The following is a 16,689-nucleotide window of genomic DNA, read 5'->3' as shown; positions in this document are numbered from 1 at the left end:
TGTGTGGCCTCTCAAAGAGCTTCTACACTTAGTAAGTCATCTAAAAGAGTAATCTAAAAAGCTGGTGGGGCTGTGAATAACATTCAGGGTCAGGAGAACAGCAACTCTGCTGTCCACCACTGTTGCGACTGACTCATGTGTCTTCAGCCAGGCTCTTCATCTTGGACCCTGCATAAGGCAGGACTGGGCCCTGCTGGTCTAGCTCAGAACTTTTCAAACTCTAACGTAAACCTGAATCACCTGGGTTAAAACGCAGATTCGGCTGGGCGCAATGCCTCACACATGTAATCCCAGCACTTTGGGAGGCCCAGGCAGGTGGATCACTTGAGTTCAGAGTTTGTTATCAGCCTGGCCAACATGGTGAAACCCCGTCTCTACTAAAAATACAAAAATTAGCCAGGCATGTTGGCTCACGCCTGTAATCCCAGCTACTCGGGAGGCTGAGGCAGGAGAATCACTTGGTCCCGGGAGGCTGCGGTTGCAGTGAGCCAAGATCGCATCACTGCACTCCAGCCTGGGCAACAGAGCGAGACTCTGTCTCAAAAAAAACAAAAAACAAACAACAACAACAACAACAAAACCCTGCAGATTTGACTTCGTACGTTTGGGTAGGACCTGAGATTCTGCATTGCTAATGAGTTCCCGGGGATACCGAAGCTGATGTCTCCCACCAGGCTGTGAGTAGCAGCATGCAGCCTCCCTGAGGCCCCAGCCAGTCCTGCTGAGTGAGAGCCTGAGATCTGGGTTTCACGACATACACACCAAGTATGGGACGCTCCAGCTAGATGCAGACTCGAGCATTGTGTCTCAAATGCGGTTGCACATTAAAGTCACCTGGGAAGGCTGGGTGCGGTGGCTCACGCCTGTAATCCCAGCACTTTGGGAGGCCAAGGCAGGCAGATCACTTGAGGTCAGGGGTTCAAGACCAGCCTGACCAACATGGTGAAATCCCATCTCTACTAAAAATACAAAAATTAAGCTAGGCATGGTGGCATGCACCTGTAATCCCAGGTACTTGGGAGGCTGAGGCAGGAGAGTCACTTGAACCTGGGAGTCGGAGGTTGCAGTGAGCCGAGATCACACCACTGCACTCCAGCCTGGGCAACAGAATGAGCCTGTCTCAAAAAAAAAAAAAAAAAAAAAAAATCACCTGGGAAGCTTCAACATCCACTGATGCCTCAGTCCTCCCCCCAGAGATTGTGGCTTAAAGGGCCTGGGGTTTGACTTGGGCATCAAGATCTTTATTTTTTTAATTTTATATTTTTGGGTTTTTTTGAGAAAGCGTCTCTGTTGCCCAGGCTGGAGTGCAGTAGCATGATTATAGCTCACTGCAACCTCAAAATTCCAGGCTCCTGCCTCAGCCTCCTGAATAGCTGGGATCACAGGCGTGTGCCACCACACCAGATAATTTTTAAATTTTTTGTAGAGATGGGGTCTTACGGTGCTGCCCAGGCTGGTCTTGAACTCCTGGGCTCAAACAATCCTCCTGCCGCAGACTCCCAAAGCACTGGGATTACAGACATGAGTCACTGCACCCAGCTGGAATCAGGATCCTTGAAAGTCCCCCCAGTGGTTCAGATGTACAGCAAAGTCTGAGAAGCTCTGGTTGCCTATAGAGCAGTGGTTTTATCAGAATCTCCAAGAGAGCTAAGACAGAACTCTAAGGTCATGGAGGCGGGTAGAGCAGGGCCTTAGTCTCCTTACATTCCCAGAGGATTTTGATCCCAACCAAATTTGGGGAGCCGATGGTAGAGAACAGCTTCCCCATAGTGGGCTGGGGAGTGTGGGGTGCAGCCTACAGGTGCTCTGCCTTGATCTAGCACCTCAGCCCTCTGGGTGGGGCCTTAGGTAGCCAGAGTCAGGGAAGCCAGTTGCCTCAGTGGTTCTGTTTTCCCCAGAATGTGGTGGAAAAGTATAAGAAGCACTGTTATATTAAAATACAAAACCAAGTCCGGGTGCAGGGGTTCACACCTGTAATCCCAGCACTTTGCGGGGTGAGTGGATCACCTTAGGTCAGGAGTTCAAGATTAGCCTGGCCAACATGGTGAAACTCTGTCTCTACAAAAATAGAAAAAAAATTAGCCAGGTGTGGTGGTGGGCACCTGTTATCCCACCTACTTGGGAGGCTGAGGCAGGAGAATCACTTGAATCTAGGAGGCGGAGTTCGCAGTGAGCTGAGATCGCACCATTGCACTCCAGCCTGGGCAACAGAGTGAGACTCCATCTGAAAAAAAAATACACACACAACACACACACACACACACAAAGCAAACAAATTAAAAAAAAAAAAACTAAAACATAAAGCATTCCTGGATCTCTATCAGAGCTCTTTAAAGGATCATGAGTCCCATTCATAAGAGCTCCAGCCTCGTGACTTAACCACCTCTCAGAGGTCCCACCTCTTAACAGCATCACCTTGGGGCTTTGGATTTCAATATAGGAACTGGGTGCGGGTGGACATAAACATTCAGACCATAGCACAGGCTGAGAAAAATGCACCAAGCACAACTTCAAACCATCTCCCCTGAAGTTGAGGCCAGAATGAATTTGGATTCCATTTTAGCCAGGGGAGCAAACAGGTCCGTCAGCTTATTCTTGTCGGGCCTTTAGCTTTGCTCCAGTTCGTTAGGATCCCTCGGAGATGGATGCTGTAGGGCAGAGCATTCGGAAAACCCTTGGGGAATGAACTCATTACCCCAGAGTCAGCCATCCTGGAGAGACTGTCCTGGAGAAGTCACAGTTAGGGAGGATGGCTGCAAAGGGGAGGCCAACAGGGCTATGAGTCTTGAATGGGCTGTAAGAAGCCTTTCAAAGGCCAGGCACAGTGGCTCATGGCTGTAATCCCAGCACTTTGGGAGGCCGTAGGTGGGAGGATCCCTTGAGCCTAGGAGTTCAAGATCAGCCTGGGCAACATAGTGAAACTCCGTTTCTACAAAATAAAAAAAAAAAAAAGTAAAAATTAGCCAGGCATGGTAGTGGAGGCCTGTAGTCCCAGCTACACAGGAGGCTCAGGTGGCAGGCTCGTTTGAGCCCAGTTCAAGGCTACAGTGAGCTGTGATTGTGCCACTGCACTCCAGCCTGGGCAACAAAGCGAAACCCTATCTCAAAAAATAAATATAAAAAAAGAAAGCTTTCTAGTTGTCTGATCTCTTCTGTGCTAAATGTCCTTTGGTTGAAATCAAATTTGTTATGCATGTAAGTATATTATACATCAACAGGCTAACCATAGTTATCTCTGGGAAAAGGCATTATCACTGGTCTTTATTTTCTTTGTTGTAATTTTCTTTATCTGCACATTTTTTGATAATAGGTGGTTTTTTGTTTTGTTTTGTTTGTTTTTTGCTCTTGTTGCCCAGGCTGGAGTGCAATGGCGTGATCTTGGCTCACCGCAACCTCTGCCTCCCGGGTTCAAATGATTCTCCCGCCTCAGCTTCCCAACTAGCTGGGATTACAGGCATGTGCCACCACACCTGGCTAATTTTGTATTTTTAGTAGAGACGGGGTTTCTCCATGTTTGTCAGGCTGGTCTCGAACTCCCCACCTCAATTGATATGCCCACCTCGGCCTCCCAAAATGCTGGGATTACAGGCATGAGCCCCTGTGCCCGGCCAGGTGTGTGTGTGTGTGTGTGTGTGTGTATATATATATATATATATATATCTTTTTTTTTTTTTTCTTTGAGACGGAGTCTCTCTGTCGCCCAGGCTGGAGTGCAGTGGCGCGATCTTGGCTCACTGCAAGCTCCACCTCCCGGGTTCACACCATTCTCCTGCCTCAGCCTCCCAATAGCTGGGACTACAGGCGCCCACCATCACGCCTGGCTAATTTTTTTATTTTTTAGTGGAGATGGGGTTTCACCCATTTAGCCAAGATGGTCTTGATCTCCTGACCTCGTGATCCGCCCGCCTCGGCCTCCCAAAGTGCTGGGATTACAGGCATGAGCCACCGTGCCTGGCCCCAGGTGTATATTTTTATAAGAAGAAAACACGTGACCTGTTTCCATTTGGCATAGGTTTGGCTGGAGCTGGGCCTGCTTGTGTTGGAGGGCAGAGCGACTGGGCATGAAGGTTTGCGGGGGCCAGGGGAGCAGTCTGGTGAGGCCCAGGGTGGCCTGTGGCCCTGAAGTTGTGCTTCCAGTCTGCTCTGGGTCAGATCTGAGGGTTCTCTGTCTGCCTCGAGCTCCCCATCTCTCCAAGGTCTGATATGGAGTCCCCAGGCTTTTGGGGAAGGCTGCTGAGCTTGAGGAGAGGGGAACCATTGGACAGGGTGGATGGGGATGCTGGAAGCAATGCCAGGGAGTCCCCACACCTCTAGACACGTCTCTGGTTGTGCTTTCAGGTGACCTCAAAGCAGCAGCTCTGAATTCGCCTCTCATCTGACGACTAACCGCTGCTGCTGCCGCCAGCCTCTGTCCCTTGCCCAGGCTTGTCACACGGCTGCCTCTCAGCAGGTAAGGAGAGTGACTTACCCTGCACAGGGCCAGGGGGACAGCAGATGTCTTTGCCAGGAGCATGTGTGTGGGCCAGGGTGAGACTCAGTTCTCAGGATCCTTGATGGTGGCCAGGTCCTCACAGCATCATTTTCTTCTAGCGATCATCACTGTCCTGTCCCCTTCTCCCACCCTCCATGGCAGACACGGGGCCCTTAGAAACCTTTTGCCACCTCCTGTTATCCCCTATGTGAGTGGATGTGCCCCTGTTGGGGGAGCAGGGGAGAAGAACTGAGCCATCCCCAAGGGCTGCTGGGCCTTGGCTGGGGAACCGTGCTGTGTGCTTCCCTGTGGGAAAAGAGATGCTATTACGGTGAGCTTCCTTGTTCAGCAAGGATGAAAGGAGGTCGACCACTCACTTCCTCCCCACCCTCAGTTTAAGCTGCTGGGTCCCTTCAGGCTCAGGGATAGCTGCGATAGGTGACAGTGTGCTGGCAGCCCTCACAGCCCTCGCTTGCTCTCGGCGCCTCCTCTGCCTGGGCTCCCACTTTGGTGGCACTCGAGGAGCCCTTCAGCCTGCCGCTGCACTTTGGGAGCCCCTTCCTGGGCTGGCCAAGGCCGGAGCTGGCTTCCTCAGCTTGCGGGGAGGTGTGGAGGGAGAGGCGGGGGCGGGAACCGGGGCTGCACGTGGTGCTTGCAGGCCAGCGTGAGTTCCAGGTGGGCGTGGGCTCAGTGGCCCCGCACTCGGAGCGGCCGACCGGCAAACCCCGGGTAGTGAGGGGCTTAGCACCTGGGCCAGCAGCTGCTGTGCTTGACTTCTCACCAGGCCTTAGCTGCCTCCCCCCAGGGCAGGGCTCGGGACCTGCAGCCCACCATGCCTGAGCCTCCCCACCACCATGGGCTCCTGCACCACCCAAGCCTCCCAGACGATCGCAGCCCCCCTGCTCCACGGCGCCCGGTCCCATCAACCACCCAAGGGCTGAGGAGTGTGGGCACATGGCATGGGACTGGCAGGCAGCTCCACCTGCAGTCCTGGTATGGGATCCACTGGGTGAAGCCAGCTGGGCTCCTGAGCCTGGTGGGGACTTGGAGAACCTTTATGTCTAGCTAAGGGATTGTAAATACACCAACTGGCACTCTGTAGCTAGCTCAAGGTTTGTAAACACACCAATCAGCACCCTGTGTCTAGCTCAGGGTTTGTGAATGCACCAATTAACACTCTGTCTCTAGCTACTCTGGTGGGGACTTGGAGAATCTTTGTGTGGACACTCTGTATCTAGCTAATCTAGTGGGGACGTGGAGAACTTTTGTGTCTAGCTCAGGGATTGTGAACGCACCAATCAGCACCCTGTCAAAACAGACCAATCAGCTCTCTGTAAAACAGACCAATCGGCTCTCTGTAAAATGGACCAATCAGCAGGATGTGGGTGGGGCCAGATAAGAGAATAAAAGCAGGCTGCCCACGCCAGCAGTGGCAACGCGCTTGGGTCTCCATTGATACTGTGGAAGCTTTGTTCTTTTGCTCTTTGCAATAAATTCTGCTGTTGCTCACTCTTTGGGTCCGCACTGCCTTTATGAGCTGTAACAGTCGCTGCGGAGGTCTGCAGCTTCACTCCTGAGGCCAGCGAGACCACAAACCCATGGCGAGGAAGGAACAACTCCAGAGGCGCCGCCTTAAGAGCTGTAACACTCACCGTGAAGGTCTGCAGCTTCACTCCTGAGCTAGGGAGACCACAAACCCACCGGGAGGAACGAACAACTCCAGACGCGCCACCTTAAGAGCTGTAACACTCACCGTGAAGGTCTGCAGCTTCACTCCTGAGCCAGGGAGACCACAAACCCACGGGGAGGAACGACCAACTCCAGACGCGCCACCTTAAGAGCTGTAACACTCACCGTGAAGGTCTGCAGCTTCACTCCTGAGCCAGCGAGACCATGAACCCATCAGAAGGAAGAAACGCAGAACACATCCAACATCAGAAGTAACAAACTCCGGACACGCCGCCTTTAAGAATTAAGAACTGTAACACTCACGGCGAGGGTCCGCGGCTTCATTCTTGAAGTCGGTGAGACCAAGAACCCACCAATTCCGGACACAGCTGTCTTTTGGGCATTGTCCGGGAAGGCTGGATGCAGTATTCTGCCTACAGATACTTATCAACTGCTCATGGACAGGAGTCGTAGTTAGGGAGGATGGCTGCAAAGGCACAATGACATTTGTCTTCCAGAAATTCTAAATACTGTGCCCTGAGTCAAGTCAGATCAGAAGCACTGGGGATGGAACCGCCTTGCATTGGTCTCCCAGCCTCAATTTTGCATTTACTGAGTTGTGTGCTGCAAGATGCAGCCCATCAGAATATTACAGAGCATGGTCGGATGCAGGGGCTCATGCCTGTAATTCCAGCACTTTGGGAGGCCAAGACTGGTGGATCACCTGAGGTCAGGAGTTCGAGACCAGCCTGGCCAACATGGTGAAACCCCATCTCTACTAAAAATACAAAAATTAGCCGGGCGTGCTGGTACGCACCTGTAAACCCAACTACTCAGGAGGCTGAGGCAGGAGAATCGCTTGAACCCTGGAGGTGGAGGTTGCAGTGAGCAGAGATTGTGCCACTGCACTCCCAGCCTGGGTAAAAGAGCAAGACTCCATCTCAAAAAAAAAAAAAGTTACAGAGCAAACCGGAGTCTGCTTGCCCAGCGTGGTAAGACCAGATATCCACACGAGGTTTTGCAGTGAAAGAGAGAGTGTTTAATTGCTGGGCACCAAGCAAGGAGGACCCGGCAGCTCCTGCTCAAATCCTGGCCAGTAGCTTGCAGGTAAGGGTTTTTAAAGTCGGGGGTACATTTCACGAAAGAAGTTACAGGTAAGATTGTAAAATCGACACATGGCGGTTGCACAGTGGTTTTGACCGAAAAGGGCGGGTATCTTGAAGCCAGGGCTTACAGGTCGTGGATAGATTTAAAGATCTTCTGTTTGCAATCAGTTAAGGAAAAGAAGTTTTGTTTAAAATGTTGGGGTCAGCAAAAAAGAATGTTAGCTCTGGCTTGTGGGCAGGACTACCTCCAGGACCCTCAGGAATAAATTATTTAATTTATTTATTTAGAGATAAGAGTCTCATTCTGTCACCCAGGCTGGAGTGCAGTGGCATGATCTTGGCTCACTGCAACCTGTGCCTCCAGGGTTCAAGTGATTCTCCTGCCTCAGCTTCCTGAGTAGCTGGGATTACAGGCGCGTGCCACCACGCCTGGCTAATTTTTTTTTGTATTTTTAGTAGAGACGGGGTTTCATCATGTTGGCCAGGCTGGCCTCAAACTCCTGATCTCAAGTGATCCACCTGCCTCGGCCTCCCAAAGTGCTGGGATTACAAGTGTGAGTCACTGCACCTGGCCCAGGAAGAAATTTAGAACCAAAAGCGGCCGTCAGAGTTGAGTCCTCAGTTCCCCCTCATCCGAGGTCTCTGTGCCAGCAGATTCATTCCGTGGGGGGCCGGGTTTTCTGAAAAACAACTCAGAGACATATGCTAAGATGTTATCTTTAGTTTCTATAGGGAAACCAAACATCTCATAATTCTAGCTTCCTTGGCTATTTTTTTTTTTTAGGTTTTGCAAAATTCTTTATTTTTTTTATTATTATACTTTAAGTTTTAGGGTACATGTGCACAATGTGCAGGTTTGTTACATATATATATGTACCATGTTGGTGTGCTGCACCCATTAACTCATTTAGCGTTAGGTATATCTCCTAATGCTATCCCTCCCCCCTCCCCCTACCCCACAACAGTCCCCGGAGTGTAATGTTCCCCTTCCTGTGTCCATGTGTTCTCATTGTTCAATTCCCACCTATGAGTGAGAACATGAGGTGTTTGGTTTTTTGTCCTTGCGATAGTTTGCTGAGAATGATAGTTTCCAGTTTCATCCATGTTCCTCCAAAGGACATGAACTCATCATTTTTTATGGCTGCGTAGTATTCCATGGTGTATATGTGCCATTTTGTTAATCCAGTCTATCGCTGTTGGACATTTGGGTTGGTTCCAAGTCTTTGCTATTGTGAATAGTGCCGCAATAAACATACGTGTGCATGTGTCTTTATATATAGCAGCATGTTTTAAGCTGCTATTACCTTCTTGCTTATCAAGTCACTTATTTACTTCTCAGGGCTAACTTGGTGCTAGTTTGGAATTTCCCTTGAAGGAACTCAAGATTTTCGTTTATTTCCCTGCTGGGGGTCCCAGAGACCCCTACAACGGGTTCCCTGCTGCATCTCAAGAAACCCCTGGTGCAACCTGTGTGCATAAGCACATTCCTGTGTACCTAGGAAGAAAGAGCTGTGTGAGCACGTGGCCCCAGGGGCCACCCCTAAGCAAATGGTCCCTTTTCCCCCTTGCCTCATCTTCTGGAAAGCCGAGAGCCCAGTCAGTGTCGCCGGTAGCCAGTGTGCGTGTGGAGATTTGTTGCAGCTCCTCTCTGTCCCTACTTGATTCTTCTTCTTGGGTCCAGGTGGGATGTGCAGGCACATGAATGTCTGTGCAGGGAGACATACCTGAGTCCCCATGGAAGTACAGCATCCAGACAGTCTCAGAAAGGCAGGGGCGTTATTCAGGTGGAGCCTAAAGGGTACCTGGCCAGGCAGGGGAAGCAGGGCCTCCGAAGCCTTCTCATCGGGCTCTGTCTTCAAAGCATGTGGCTGTCTTGAGCACCATTGGCAAAAGCCATTTCCTTCTCCCCTACCAGGGGTTTCCTGAGTTTCTTACCTACCTCAGGGAAGGGGCTTCTTCCCGCCATCTCATTCCCAGGTTAAGCAAGGTTAGGATCACCCAGGGGATGAGTCTGTTCCAGGAGAGCAGGACAGACCAAGTGTGGGGGATGAAATCCTAAGTGCCACTAGGCCACGATGGATAATGAGCCGGGAGCAGTGGCAGAGCAGTGCTTCCTTCCTGTCCTGCTGAGGAGCTCTGGGAAATTATGTTATCTAACCTCCTTGAATATATTTCCTTATCTGAAAAATAAGAGGATTGGAACTGGACTTCCATGTTCCCCTGCAATACCAACAGTCGGTGATTCAGAGCCTTGCTACTCAAAGTGTGGTCCGTGGACCAGCAGCCTCACGAAGCTTGTTAGAAGCGCAGGATCTCAGCCCCTACCCCAGAGCCACTCGATCAAAATCTGCATTTTAAAATCCTCAGGTGATTCATATGCACGTTAAAATTCAAAAAGGACTAGTTGAGACAGCCCCTAAGGTATATGAGACACCCTATGTGTCCCATGCAAGGTAATTTGGTGGACACTAAGGAATCACGAAGTAGAAGCGGCTCACAGCCAGCAGTGGTGCTCTGCCTTTGGTACGGGCCAGAATCAGCCTGGGAGATTGTAAAATACGGACGTCCAGGTGTGCAGGGCCACAGTGCTGGGAGAAGCCAGAGCAGCCCCTTGGAGAGAGAAAACACAAACACGCACGCATGAAATCGGTTAAGGATCACTGAGGGCAACAAGAGTGACTGTCCTAGAAACAGAATCAGGGTGAGCCGAGGGCAGCAGAGCAGAGACCGTGGAGCAGGCCTGTTTATCCAGTGCTCCCAAAAGAGGGCTTTTCATCCTTCCATTAGAATCTCTTCCTTTAGTTACTGAGGGGCCTCTCATGGGAATCTGTGGTTACCTCTCCACCTTCTTCTTTTTTGAGATGGAGTCTCACTCTGTCACCCAGGCTGGAGTGCAGTGGCACAATCTTGGCTCACTGCAACCTCTGCCTTCCAGGTTCAAGCAATACTCCTGACTCGGCCTCCCAAGTAGCTGGGACTACAGGCACACACCACCACGCCTGGCTAATTTTTGTATTTTTAGTAGAGAAGGGGTTTCACCATATTGGTCAGGCTGGTCTCGAACTCCTAACCTCAGGTGATCCGCCCTCCTCGGCCTCCCAAAGTGCTGGAATTACAGGCATGAGCCACCACGCCCAGCCTCTCCACCTTCTTAAGCAAGAATGCAGAAGATTGCAGGGAGGGAAGACTTGATGTTGTTGCTTGTTTTAAGATGGTCAGGCGCAAATTGCATAAATATATTTGCATATTCTAAGGAGGAAGAGTGCCAGAGACGTGGACATTACAGGACGGAGGGGTGAGTGTAGGGCGGATCCCTCGGGGAGGGGAGCGGTCTACCCACCTGTGAAGTGTTAGCCTTGGCTGAGAAGATGCCTTCAGCTGCAAGTGATAGATGACCCAACAAATATGGCCTGAGCCATGAGGAGTACATCTCATTTCCAGGATCAGCAATAGACCTCCAAGGACCCACCCAGCTCAAGGATCCAGGTCATTTTCTCCACTAGCCTCCTGACCCTGTCCTTGGTTGATTCCCCAGCGGTTTTATGGCTCTAGCAGCTGCAAACACAACTCAATCAAGGTGACCAAAGACAGAGCTTTCTTCCCTTGTCCCTCCATCGGGGAGGAAAGCCCTCCCTATGAGTCCCTGCAGATTTCCCCTAGTGTCCCATTGAGGAGGACAAGGTCACATTGTCAGGTTCACGACTATACCAAATGCCCTGCTTGGGGTCAGGTTCCAGCCCATGCTGAGGTTCGAGGGGAGTGGGCAGATGGCACAGATAGCTGAAGGAACACTCGCGGGGCCATGAGCAGGTGAAATGTAGTTTTATTCAGCAGGTCTCTCAGCAGCAGCGGACTCACACCAGCTCTCACACTGTCCACCTTGACTCAGCTGTCTGCTCTGGCTCTGTGGCTCCTCTCAGCAGCCAGCTCCCACACATAGCTGCATGGCCGACTCTCCCCTGCCTTCAGGGTCAGCAGCTTAATTCTTTCTCTCTCTGGTTACAAGCTGAACCGTGCTGTGCGCTGGCTCCCCCCGTCCGCCTGCAAAATGTACAGCTTTGGTCTTTCTCTGGGCGCCAGTGTGCCTGTACAGTGTCAGCAGGGCAATAATACCTTTTACAAACAATAGTGGCTTAGAGCCAAATGACGAGCCTTCCCATGTTATGGCTATATGGCTGTGATAACAAGTGGAGTTATACGCCTGCGCTCTAAACTTGCTGAGTCATTCTGGATGTTTACCTCAGCCTATCCTTGACCAAAGCACAGCCATGTTCCTGACATGCGTGCTCTGGCCTTACAGCAAAGGAGGCGAGAAAGTGAGTCTGCCGTTGTCAGCCTCTGGAGAGGAAGGAGGGCCCTGCCGGCAGGGCAGCGAGTCAGGGGCAGCTGTGGGTGGCGTCCTACAGGCTCTGCTGTGGAGGAAGAGCTGCTGCCCTGAGTGGAGGCGAGGATGGATTTGGGGGTGGAGTGGAGAAGGTGGGGTGAGGAACATTAAGGAGGGTTCTGCCCTAATGGCCATTCTGTGTAGACAGAGGGGCTGAGGTCCTGTGCTGAGGAGGAGAGGTCAGAGGTGATGAGGAAGTGATGAAGACTGGAAGAGGAGGATGAAGGGAGGGGGAGATGATTTGGGGCAAGGGGTCCTATTGCCAGGTAGCTCTGAGGGCCTCGCAAAGGCTGGATTGTGGATGTCTGATGGGCAGAGTTTAGTGCGGGGGTCTCTCCAGCAGCACTGAGCAGCCGCTCAGTGAGTGTGGAGAGGGGAGGAGTTGGGTCCATACCGAAGCAGGTTTTAGGGACAGAGGAAAGGGCCAGAGAAGCAGACGGCTCTTGGGAGACAGTGGTGGCAGCCTTGGGTCATGCTCTTGAGGCTAAGTATGGAGCCAGGGGAGGAGGAAGCAGCAGAGAAGGGGCCCAGGGAGAGGCTGGGGTCCGAGAGCACAGCCCCCGCTAGGGGCCAGGTCCAGGGGCCTGGGCTGTGGGTGGCAGACATGGGCTGGAGGGCGGACACACATGGAGGGCCTGAGAGGGAGGCCATGGAGGGATGGAACCCCCAGAGGGTCACCCACCCGCTTATTTTATCTCCTGGACACAAGGAAAGTACAGCGCGCTGGCGGGACCTTCCCACAGGAAGCCTCCAGCCGGAACTCTCCTCTGCGGAGGTTTGGGCGTGTGGAAAACGAGCCCTTCTTGTTGAACAGCGGAAGAATGAGGAAGGGCCGGGGGATCAGTGCCGTCTAAACAGGGCCTGGGAGGGAGAGAGTGGGGGGCAGGTGCAGGGGCCTGACGGGGCCGAGGGTCGGCTCTGCTGCTTCCGCCGGTAACGTTAGCTGTCCCCTCCCGCCACATGCCCCACCTGTGCACACGTGCACACACGTCATCAAGGACTCTCACACACACTTATACCCACACACTCACACTCACTCCAGACATAAACACACATACCCCACACTCACACTCCATACACTCACACACACATTCACCCCACATGCTTTCAGACATGCCTGTATTCACACACACCCTCACCCTCACACACCCTCACCCTCACACACACACCCTCACCCTCACACACACCCTCACCCTCACACACACACCCTCACACACACACCCTCACACACACACCCTCACACACACCCTCACCCTCACACACACACCCTCACACACCCTCACACACACACCCTCACCCTCACACACACACCCTCACCCTCATACACACACCCTCACACACACCCTCACCCTCACACACACCCTCACCCTCACACACACCCTCACCCTCACACACACCCTCACCCTCACACACACACCCTCACCCTCACACACACACCCTCACTCTCACACACACACCCTCACCCTCACACACACACCCTCGCCCTCACACACACCCTCACCCTCACACACACCCTCACCCTCACACACACACCCTCACCCTCACACACACACCCTCACACACACCCTCACCCTCACACACACACCCTCACACACACCCTCACACACACCCTCACCCTCACACACACCCTCACCCTCACACACACCCTCACCCTCACACACACACCCTCACCCTCACACACACACCCTCACCCTCACACACACCCTCACACACACACCCTCACCCTCACACACACACCCTCACCCTCACACACACACCCTCACCCTCACACACACACCCTCACCCTCACACACACACCCTCACACACACCCTCACCCTCACACACACACCCTCACACACACCCTCACCCTCACACACACACACACACCCTCACCCTCACACACACACCCTCACCCTCACACACACACCCTCACACACACCCTCACACACACCCTCACACACACCCTCACCCTCACACACACACCCTCACACACACCCTCACACACACACACACACCCTCACCCTCACACACACACCCTCACACACACCCTCACCCTCACACACACCCTCACCCTCACACACACCCCACACCCAACACTCTCCCACACTGTCACCCCCACCCCATACTCTCCCACACTCACTCCCCCACCCCACACCTTCCCACACGCTCACCGCCACCCCACACTCTCCCACACTCTCACCGCCACCCCACACTCACGCTCACCCCCACCCCACACCCTGACACCCCCACACACACCCACACTCTCACACATCCACCCCACATTCACACACCCCTCCCCACACCCTCCCACACTCACGCTCACCCCCACCCCACACCCTGACACACACCCCCACACACACCCACACTACACACACATCCACCCAACATTCACACTCCCCACCCCACGCCCTCCCACACTCACACCGCCACCCCACACCCTCCCACACAACCGCAACCCACACCCTGACACACCCACACATACACACCCACTGCACATTCACACACCCCCACTCCCTCACCCACACACTATCACACATGCTCACACTCACCCCCCACCCTATACCGTCACACACGCTCACCCACCCTCACACACACACTCCACCCCACCCCTCACCCTCACACACACACACCCCAACCCACACCCTCACACATGCTCACACTGTCATCACACCCCATCCCACACCCTCATACACACACTCACCCACACCCTCACACATACTGTCACACAACCCCACACACTCACACACACGCTCACTCACCACCCCACTCACACACTCCTGCTCACCCACACACTCCCTCATACACAGTGCAGAGCCCTCCCCTCCTCCCTTTACCCTGCTCCGTGTCCTCTTGGCTTCACCCCTACTGATCCCAGACTCTCTACCTCCTTGTCGCCTGAACCTCCCCCAACTCCTAAATGCCCAAGTCAAAGACCAGGGGAGAGAGGGATGGAGTCTAGAATGGGGAGAGCAGGATCAAGATTTGAAGGCAGTCGCTGTAGGGTCTGTAGTAGGCTGTTTTGTGTTGCTATAAAGGAATACTTGACACTGGGTAATTTCTAAAGGAAAGAGGTTTAATTGGCTTATGGTCCTGCAGGTGGTACAGGAAGCATGGCAGCCAGCATCTGTTCCTGGTGAGGCCTCAGGAAGCTTCCACTCATGCAGAAGGTGAAGGGGGAGCCAGGCTATCACATAGCAAGAGTGGGGGCAAGAGAGACAGCAGGAAGGCAACACACACTTTTAAACAACCAGGTCTTGTATGAACTCAGAGTGACTTTCACTCATCGCCAAAGGGTGGCGCTAAGCCCTTGCTGAGGGATCTGGCCCTATGATCCAGTACCTCCCACCAGGACCCACCTCCAACATTGGGAATCACATTTCATCGTGAGATTTGGAGGGAACAAACATCCAAATCATATCAGGGTCCTTTTTTCATTGCATCAGCTGGGAGGGGTTGGGAACTAGACTGTGTCTCCTCCCTCATTTTGTGTAGACACACAGCAACGCAGACACACATCAGCACACACACCCATGGAGAGATGGCCACGCACACACAGACTGGCACAAGGCCTGCACCGGCAGGCACGTGGGCACACACAGACACACCCAAGGACACACCTATACATGTGCAGGAGCGCGTGCACGGTGCTGCAGAGTGGGGGATGGGGGGACGTTCCACGGATTTCAAAGCTCCCAACTTCTCGTGATTCTCCTTCCCTTGTTGTTGAGTTAAAGTTCCAAACCAAGATAAGGACACACATCTATTAAACTCTGATTTGCTTGGCTGATCTGTCTTCTAATAAGAATATTTTACTTTTCAAAAATTGCCTTTGGAGAAATGCAGTTGCCATTATGCCTTATCTGAGCCAGAGAATTAGTTCATATGTGATAAAACCCACAGACAGAGTGGGTCCCGCACACTAACCTACTGGCCAAATAGAAAATTTCTTAAAAGTTCTAAATGTTTTGTATGAAGCAAGTATAGCATTGATATTTAAACCAGATGAAGGTAGCATTAAATGACTTAATTTATTACTTAAGAATAGTACTGAATTCCAAAATTACTTAAGGATCTTGATGCAAAAATTATCAAAATGTTACCTTACAGAATTTGGCAATATATCACAGAAGTAAATATGCATTTACCTTTGACCCAGTAATTCCAGAAATGTACCTTGAAGACATACCCACAATAATATGAGAATATGTAAATGCCCATAAATATATGGATTGAAAAATATACAGTATATCCCCACAATGGAGTACTGTACTATGTAGTTATAATAAAGAATGAGTATGATCTTTTTTGCATATCAATGAACTAATATGTGGTGCTTTCTAAAATGTGTTGTTAAATATAAAAACAAAGTTCAAAAGCACACACATGTTATCTTTTTGTGTAAGAAAGGAGAAATAAGAAAATATATATGTAACTGCTTACTTTCTATGAAAATAAACACAGGACCAGCCTGGGAAACATAGTGAGGCCCAGTCTCTACAAAAAAAATGTTTTTAATTAGCCAGGCATGGCAGCACACACCTGTAGTCTCAGCTACTCAGGAGGCTGAGGCAGGAGAATCGCTTGAGCCCAGGAGTTCGAGGCTGCAGTGAGCTGTGATTGCGCCACTGCATTACAGCTTGGATGACAGAGTGAGACCCTATCTCAAAAAAGAGGAAGGAAGGAAGGAAGGAAGGAAGGAAGGAAGGAAGGAGTAGGGGAAGGGGAAAGGAAAGGAAAGGAAGAAGAAAAAAGAAGCATAGGAAAGAATAAACTGGAGTCCAACGTGATGAGAAGGAAGGAAGGCAGAGAGGAAGGAAGGAAGAAAGGAAGGAGAAAAAAGAAGCATAGGAAAGAATAGACCGGAGTCCAGTGTGATTGGTTGCTCATAGGAGGTAGGTGGGAGGGGAGAAAAGGATTGGAATGGGCAGTGAAAGTGACACCTGTGTGAATATCAATTTGCATCATTTTAACTTTGAAAGTATGGTCGATGCTTTACATACTCAAGTAAATTAATACGATAAAGTCCAACAATTGTGAGGTGGGAAAAAACCTAAAACTGAAATAAAATATAAACAAAAGC

General features: G+C 51.6%; 1 protein-coding gene across 5 annotated transcripts in view; it reads left to right on the top strand.

Annotated features, from left to right (window-relative positions):
• GNG4 (G protein subunit gamma 4) overlaps positions 1-16,689 on the top strand; it is a 104,999-nt gene that overhangs the window by 50,025 nt on the left and 38,285 nt on the right. For 3 of the 5 annotated variants that reach the window (XM_055233959.2, XM_055233957.2, XM_055233958.2), the window contains exon 2: positions 4,339-4,450. The gene's annotated coding sequence lies outside the window, so the exon portion shown is untranslated. Of the gene's footprint in view, positions 1-4,338; positions 4,451-7,088; positions 7,247-11,552; positions 11,690-16,689 lie in introns of those variants that run through there. The other 2 variants (XM_055233962.2, XM_055233961.2) reach the window with 2 other exon arrangements.

Source organism: Symphalangus syndactylus, chromosome 19 (genome assembly GCF_028878055.3).
Source record: "Symphalangus syndactylus isolate Jambi chromosome 19, NHGRI_mSymSyn1-v2.1_pri, whole genome shotgun sequence".
Classification (NCBI taxonomy): Eukaryota; Metazoa; Chordata; class Mammalia; order Primates; family Hylobatidae; genus Symphalangus; species Symphalangus syndactylus.
The sequence above is the reverse complement of the archived record's forward strand: the minus strand, read 5'-3'. Positions and strand labels throughout refer to the sequence as shown.